We start from the raw sequence: 7,742 nt of genomic DNA on the forward strand, positions 1-7,742 counted from the left end.
TGTCTTCATTGGACATATAAAGGAGTTTGTAAGGATGTTTCTTACAATCTTTTACAGCTTGCGATAAGGCAGGGGTTCCCAGTCCTGGGTCCAGACACCTCCTGCGCTAACCAGCAGGGGGCAGCCGTGAGCTCGGTACAAGATCAGGGGTCCCCAGTCCTGGTGGTGGGGACTGCCACACGCCTGCTGGCTTGTGTTCAAGCCGAGCTCTGAGTGTCACAATCAAAACTCTTACTGGCTTCACACCAGGATCAGTGTTTCCAGCTCAGGAAAGACACTTGCACGTGTGCCACTCGTCAGCTCAATGAGGGCTTGGCTGAGGCCATTGAGGACCAGCACTGAGGGGCCATCACAGAGCCCCGCAGTGTGAGGGGACTGAGGGGCCATCACAGAGCCCCGCAGTGTGAGGGGACTGAGGGGCCATCACAGAGCCCCGCAGTGTGAGGGGACTGAGGGGCCATCACAGAGCCCCACAGTGTGAGGGGACTGAGGGGCCATCACAGAGCCCCGCAGTGTGAGGGGAATGAGGGGCCATCACAGAGCCCCGCAGTGTGAGGGGACTGAGGGGCCATCACAGAGCCCCGCAGTGTGAGGGGACTGAGGGGCCATCACAGAGCCCCGCAGTGTGAGGGGACTGAGGGGCCATCACAGAGCCCCACAGTGTGAGGGGACTGAGGGGCCATCACAGAGCCCTGCAGTGTGAGGGGACTGAGGGGCCATCACAGAGCCCTGCCAGTGTGAGGGGACTGAGGGGCCATCACAGAGCCCCACAGTGTGAGGGGACTGAGGGGCCATCACAGAGCCCCGCAGTGTGAGGGGACTGAGGGGCCATCACAGATCCCCATAGTGTGAGGGGACTGAGGGGGCAAACTGGCAGCAGGCCGGACCTGTCTCTTCACACAGCCACTCACAGGGATGCCAGAGGTGTGAAACACAGTCGTTTCTGCCTGCCTGGGTCTTCTGCAGTCAATGCGTTTTCAATGCAAAACACTTCCTTCATCCCCAAGGGGGCAATTTCAGCTCTTTCTGATGGCTGATGGTTTTCGATAGCCTGCTGTCTGGATCCTGGTGACCCCCTGGTGTGGCCGTTACTCATCCTGCCTGATCCTTCACAGGAGCCATTAAGCACAGGACATCCTACTGTCTCTCAGCCTTTTGTGCAGGACTAACAGTTCTTTTCTCTTCCACAGTGGGGAATCCGTCCACCCGTTTTCTAACAGCTGCTGTTAAAAGGCAAACACACACACTCTGGACAGGACAGCAGTCCATCACAGGACACACACACACACCCTGGACAGGACAGCAGTCCATCACAGGACACACACACACACCCTGGACAGGACAGCAGTCCATCACAGGACACACACACACACCCTGGACAGGACAGCAGCCCATCTCAGGACAGCAGTCCATCACAGGACACACACACACACCCTGGACAGGACAGCAGTCCATCACAGGACACACACACACACCCTGGACAGGACAGCAGTCCATCACAGGACACACACACACACCCTGGACAGGACAGCAGCCCATCTCAGGACAGCAGTCCATCACAGGACACACACACACCCTGGACAGGACAGCAGTCCATCACAGGACACACACACACACCCTGGACAGGACAGCAGTCCATCACAGGACACACACACACACCCTGGACAGGACAGCAGCCCATCTCAGGACAGCAGTCCATCACAGGACACACACACACCCTGGACAGGACAGCAGTCCATCATGGGACACACACACACACCCTGGACAGGACAGCAGCCCATTTCAGGACAGCAGTCCATCACAGGACACACACACACCCTGGACAGGACAGCAGTCCATCACAGGAAACACACACACACCCTGGACAGGACAGCAGTCCATCACAGGACACACACACACACCCTGGACAGGACAGCAGCCCATCTCAGGACAGCAGTCCATCACAGGACACACACACACACCCTGGACAGGACAGCAGTCTTTCACAGGACACACACAGACACACACACCCTGGACAGGACAGCAGCCCATCTCAGGACACACACAGTCCCCACTCCATGATATTTAGGACAGGGAATTCCTGTCGTTCCACAGTCCCTGTCCGGTCACGGACACCAGCTGCCGAAGCAGGTACAGTGTCCTTTTCTCAGAGTCACCCCACGGCCACGCTCTGGTAGGGTGGCACAGTGCTCACCCCCAGAAACCGTCTCCCCCACACTGGGCTCTCCCTGAAAGCATGCCCCCGTGTCTCCTGGGCAGAGCGGCTCTCTGTGTGACGAGTGCCAGTAGGGGCTGCATTCAGCCCATATAGCTCATAATCTGTGGGATCAACCAGGGTATCAGCTTCAACCACATGGCTGGGCTGCCTGTTCCACCACTCTTTGTGTAAAGAGTACCCCCCCCACACACACACACACCATTCATAGCAACTCCTCTTCGTTCTTACAACCACCTAAATTAGACTGGTTCTCGCTGTAAAATGTTCGGATGTTTTCGAGTGAAATGGAGGCCCTGCCCTCTGATAGGGATTTACACTTGCGAGGCTGAATGAGAAGCGCTCTCGGGGCACCGAGTGCCAGTGGCTCCGCCGAGCGCAGTTCTCGGGCACGTCACGGTCAGGGGAGTCCGGACTGGTCCACTTTCCTTCGCTGGTGGGGGCGCGCTCACCCCCCTGAAGACCCCCACCCTCACGGTACCGGTGACGTAGGCGTCAGCTCGTCCCTGGCCGGGAGCAGAGCCGATCGGCGCGGCTCCTGCTGCTGGTTTTCAGACGCCGCCGTCTGCGGTAGTAAGTCCGCGGTGACTGGCCGGAATCGGGGCTTTTCGGGGGGCAGGTGCGGCAGCCGGCTGGGGGGCGCTTGGGATTCAGGAGAGGAGGGGCTGGGTCTCCTTCAAAGCTGCTGTCTGGCTTCTGAGCCGAGGACGGCGCGTTATTTTTAAAGGGGGCGAGAGGCGGGGAGGGGGCGAGGGACACAGCCCCGCTGCGCCCGCCGGGGATGCGCTTTGAAGGCGTCGGCGAGTCTGCCTGAGGGCTGACGTCACGCCTCGGCCCCTTTGTGCGTGTCCTCGCGCGCTCTCCCTCTCCGGCGGGGTGGCGCGGGGACAGGGGTCGCTATAAATACTAATAATATTCACACCAATGGTATTTTCCCACTCGTGGGTGAAGACATAAACAACGTTATTCTCAAACGCCCGGCGAGCACTCCCCCCCCACACACACACCTAGAGTGGCTGTGCCTGCTGATTCTGAAGAAAGCGGGACAGAACTGAACCGAACAGAACTGAGTTCTACAGTCCCCTCCGTCCCACTGCTGAAGTGGAGGAAAGGGTCGTTCAGGCTGGACTTGGACATTTCAAAGCAGGGTTATTTTAAGGAACAGCTGCCACAGATTTGCAACAGGATTTTTCAAACATGGTGGAAATCTTTGACACAAACACCACGGACAGCTCACATCACATCACTTTCAATAACCGCAGGTCCAGTTCAGGGTCACGGTGGCCCGGAGTCTATCCGGGGACACAAAACACATCCGGGACAGGACGACACCCTCACACCAGGGCCAGTTTTCCCAGCAACCAATTAACTTATATATAGCATCAGTTATATAGCCGATACTCAGCAGCCATATCACCCTGCAACTCCCAACTGGCAGCCCACTGGAGCTCAGCAGGTGGGAGCCTGGTCAGTACCTTGATGGGAGACTCCTGGGAAAAAAACTGCTGGTTGCTGCTGGAAGAGGTGTTAGTGGGACCAGTAAGGGACGCTCACCCTGTGGTCCATGTGGGTCCTAATGCCCCAGTATAGTGACGGGGACACTACACTGTAAAAAGGCACCGTCCTTCAGATGAGACGTAAAACCGAGGTCCTGACTCTCTGTGGCCGTTAACAATCCCAGGGTGTGTCTCGAAAAGAGTAGGGGTGTAACCCCGGAGTCCTGGCCAAATCTCCCTCTGGTCCTTACCAGTCAGGGCTTCATTGGTCTGCTCTCCTGCCCACTGATAGCTGGTGTGTGGGGAGTGGACTGGCGCATCTTTCAGGCGGGGTACCACACTGGTGGTGGTGGAGGGGATCCCCATGAAAGTCAGTGGGGGCCAGTGTGAGGACTGTTATTAACGCAACGGCGTGTCTTGGGTTTGTGGGAGGGAACCCACACGAGCACAGAGAGGACGTACTGCACAGGCTCGCTCACGGCCCACAGGTCCTGCCGCGCTCGGGGGAGGGGATCAAACATAGCTTTCACATTCAGTGGGAAAGAGATTAAGATCAGAAACTGGTGAGGTTCCGCCGTCTGGGACTGGCATCAACATCCTGTGTGTCTGGATCTGCCAGGTCGCCCCGAGAATCTGGCACCGTCCTGCATGTTAACGGGTGCCTGGGGTTTCGGCCACGCCGCTCCCTGCTTCTCCTGGGGTACCCCTCCAGGGACAGGACCAGCCCCCCCTGCTGAGCAGGAGTGGGGATCTCTGGTCTGCGTACTCTCCCTGTCTCCTCAGTGTCAGATTCCAGTTTCAAATTCCAAGAGCTTTCCTGCTTTGGCTCATTAATTACCATGTGGTCAAAGCAGAAACAACACACCTTTAAGAGACATTTAAAACCTATTATTGGACAGTTACAAATGACACATAACCCTTTATTGAGAGACAGGCTCACTCTGTTCCTCAGGCTGTGTGTGACAGGAGATCTCATACTGGGCTGCAGCTCTGTTGACTGGGAGTTCTGATTCTGTCAGGAATGGGAATTCTGGGATTAGATTTGTTATTTTAGAGAAGAATGTTTCTCTAATCCCAGAGTATTTTTCACAGTGCAGCAGAAAGTGCATCTCTGTCTCTGCTTCTCCCTGATGGCAGTGGGAGCACAGCCTGTCCTCTCTGGACAGCCAGGTCTGTCTGTATCCTGTTTCTATGTCCAGGCTGTGGTCACTTAGCCTGTGATTCAATAGGCTCTGTTTCTCTTTGCTGTTTCTTAACTCCTGGTCAGATACTCAGCTAGTGTGTGTCGTCTGTTTAGTGTCTTGTAGCGTTCCAGTTTGTGTTGTGCTTGTGTGTGGGTGAGGTAGTGTTGTTTGATCTACGCTGTGATGTGGTTGACTCTGATTCGTGTTGTTTTAGCTGTGCTGTCCTGAGGCTGGCTGGTTTCAGTGAGCCTCAGGACCAGCTGGCTCAGGGGGCTCTTCCAGGGTTTAGAGCTCTTGACTCAGCAGGGGTGTTGCCATTTTCTTTGTTTTGTCTTCTGTATGTTGATTAGCAATGGATATTGGCCTAATTCATCCTTGCATACATTGTTTGGTGTTTTTCTGTGCGCATGGAGGATGTTTTTACAGAACTCTGTAAAAACATGTATGGTGTATTTGTCCCATCTAGTGTAATCCAGGTCTGTGAGTGGATTAAGCTTTTACAGGGCAGTGGGTTGGATTAAACTTTCAAATATTCACAGACAGATATTTATGAGAGGGCTGATATTGTACTAATCTCTCTCTCCTGCAATCTGTCTATCCCTCTGTGTGTGTGTCTCTTACAGGGTCTCTATCTCTCAGATTTAGAAACCAGCTCACACAGGGACAGTCAAATTCAAACTCAAAGTGATCTATTGGCAAGCCAGATAAATTATAGTGTTGCCAAAGCAGAAACACCTCATTTATGGTACAAACATATTATTGAACATGTGCAAAAAACAAATAATGCATTCCCCAGGCTCGCTCTTTCTCCCTCGATGTCTCTGTCTCTATCTCTGTCTCAAATTCAGATTCAAAGAGTTTTATTGGCATGGCTATTGAATTACAGTGTTGCCAGAGTCTCTCCCTGTGTTGGCCTCAGGCTGCAGCCCTGTCTCCAGTTTCTCCGGGATTATCATACCAGGGATCGGCAGTGCTGCTCCTTGTGCTGTGACAGTAACAATTCCTGGTCCTGGGTTCAACTCCTGTCCTGCCCGTGGCATCTTTTTCGGAGGAGTCTGCATGTTCTTGCTGTGTTCTGATGGAATTTCTCCAGGTGATCCAGGTTCCTCACTCTTCCTGCTCACCTGCAGGGCATTGGGAGATACAACAGATGCCCAGCTGTTGTGGCCTGCCTGGGTCAAGTCTCTGGGAGCCAGCGGTGATGCTGTGTGCTGTCAAGGTCTCTGTTCCTTGTCTCTGTATCCATTTCTCACTGCTCAGGAGTGCCAATTTGAGGATCATCCCCTTGTATTGACAGGCCAGCTAACTTGGTATGCACCCTGTACTGGGGCCAGACCATGACTGGAAATTTGTGACTAGGGTTAGGGTTAGGCCAGGGCTGAGGCCAGTATTAAGTATAGCGTTCATTCAAAAGGTTGAGATTACAGTTAATGCTGTGGTTAGGGTTGAGGTTAGGATGGGGGTGCAGAGGAGAGGGGCTGAGTTACTGCGGAGGATGAGGGGCTGGGGTTAGGACAGGGTTGAGGCTAGGCTTTGGGTTGTGTCCTGCAACCACAGGCTCTTCTGAACCACCGGAAATCTCTGTGCATTTCATTAGCCTCCTTCCATCTATTTTCTAACCTCTTCCTCCAATTCGGGGTCACGGGGCGCCCAGATCCTGTCCCAGCATGCAACAGGCGCAAGGCAGGGTACACCCTGGACAGGACACCAGTCCATCACAGGGCAGACAGACACACACACTCACACTCACTCATTCACACCAGGGCCGATCTTCCCTGAAGCCTGTTACCCTCCCAGTCTGTCTTGGGGCTGTGGGAGGAAACCAGAGCACCTGGAGAAAACCCATATGATCATGGGGAGAACATACAGACTCCACACAGACAGCACCCCAGGAATTGAACCCGGACGCTGCTGAGCTCTGAGAGGCTGCAATGCTAACCACTGCACCACTGTGCCTCCCAGCTTGTTTCATTCTGTACATATTTCACTGTCTAGAACAGAATCAGACACAGAGAATGAACATGTGTGTGGTGGCTAATAAGCTGGGAAAATTGCTCATCGCTGGATGAAGCAAGACACGTTCCCAGCGCTCTCACAGGCATGACTAATCTACACACGCAACATGAGCGGACAGGCGCGCCCAACGATCCGGCCCCCGCCCACACGTCTGCTCAGTCTGGCGGAGGTGGAGCAGGAACCGGGCCTCCAGCCAGGCCCCCTGCAGCAGGCAGAGTGTGGGGCAGCTGCCCGTGGGGTCCTGTCAGGCCAGAGCGAGGGCCAGAGGTACCCTGTGACTGCAGGGGGCTTGGGTGACCACTCCATGGGTTCATGCACTGTTTACACAGGCACACGCTGCTCAGGAGAGCACACTGTGCTGGGAGAGAACACTGTGGTGGGGGTACACACTCTTGTGCTTGGGGAGCGCGCTGCGTTGGGGGTGTACACTGTGTTTGGGGGAGCGTGCTGTGGTGGGGTGCACACTCTGTTTTTGGGGGAGCGCGCTGTGGAGGGGTGCAAACTCTCTGTTTTGGAGAGGACACTGTGTTGGATGTGTACACTGTGTTTGGGGGAGTGCGCTGTGTTGGGGTGCACACTCTTGTGTTTGGGGGAGTGCACTGTGTTGAGGTGCACACTGTGTTTCGGGGAGCACGCTGTGTTGGGGTGCACACGGTGTTTGGGGGAGCACGCTGTGTTGGGGTGCACACTCTGTGTTTGGGGGACCGCGTGCTGTGTTGGGGTGCACACTGTGTTTGGGGGACTTTACTGTGTTGGGGTGCACACTCTGTGTTTGGGGGAGCAAGCTGTGTTGGGGTGCACACTGTGTTGGGGTGCACACTCTGTGTTTGG

Source organism: Lepisosteus oculatus, chromosome 1, assembly GCF_040954835.1.
Source record: "Lepisosteus oculatus isolate fLepOcu1 chromosome 1, fLepOcu1.hap2, whole genome shotgun sequence".
Taxonomy (NCBI): Eukaryota; Metazoa; Chordata; class Actinopteri; order Semionotiformes; family Lepisosteidae; genus Lepisosteus; species Lepisosteus oculatus.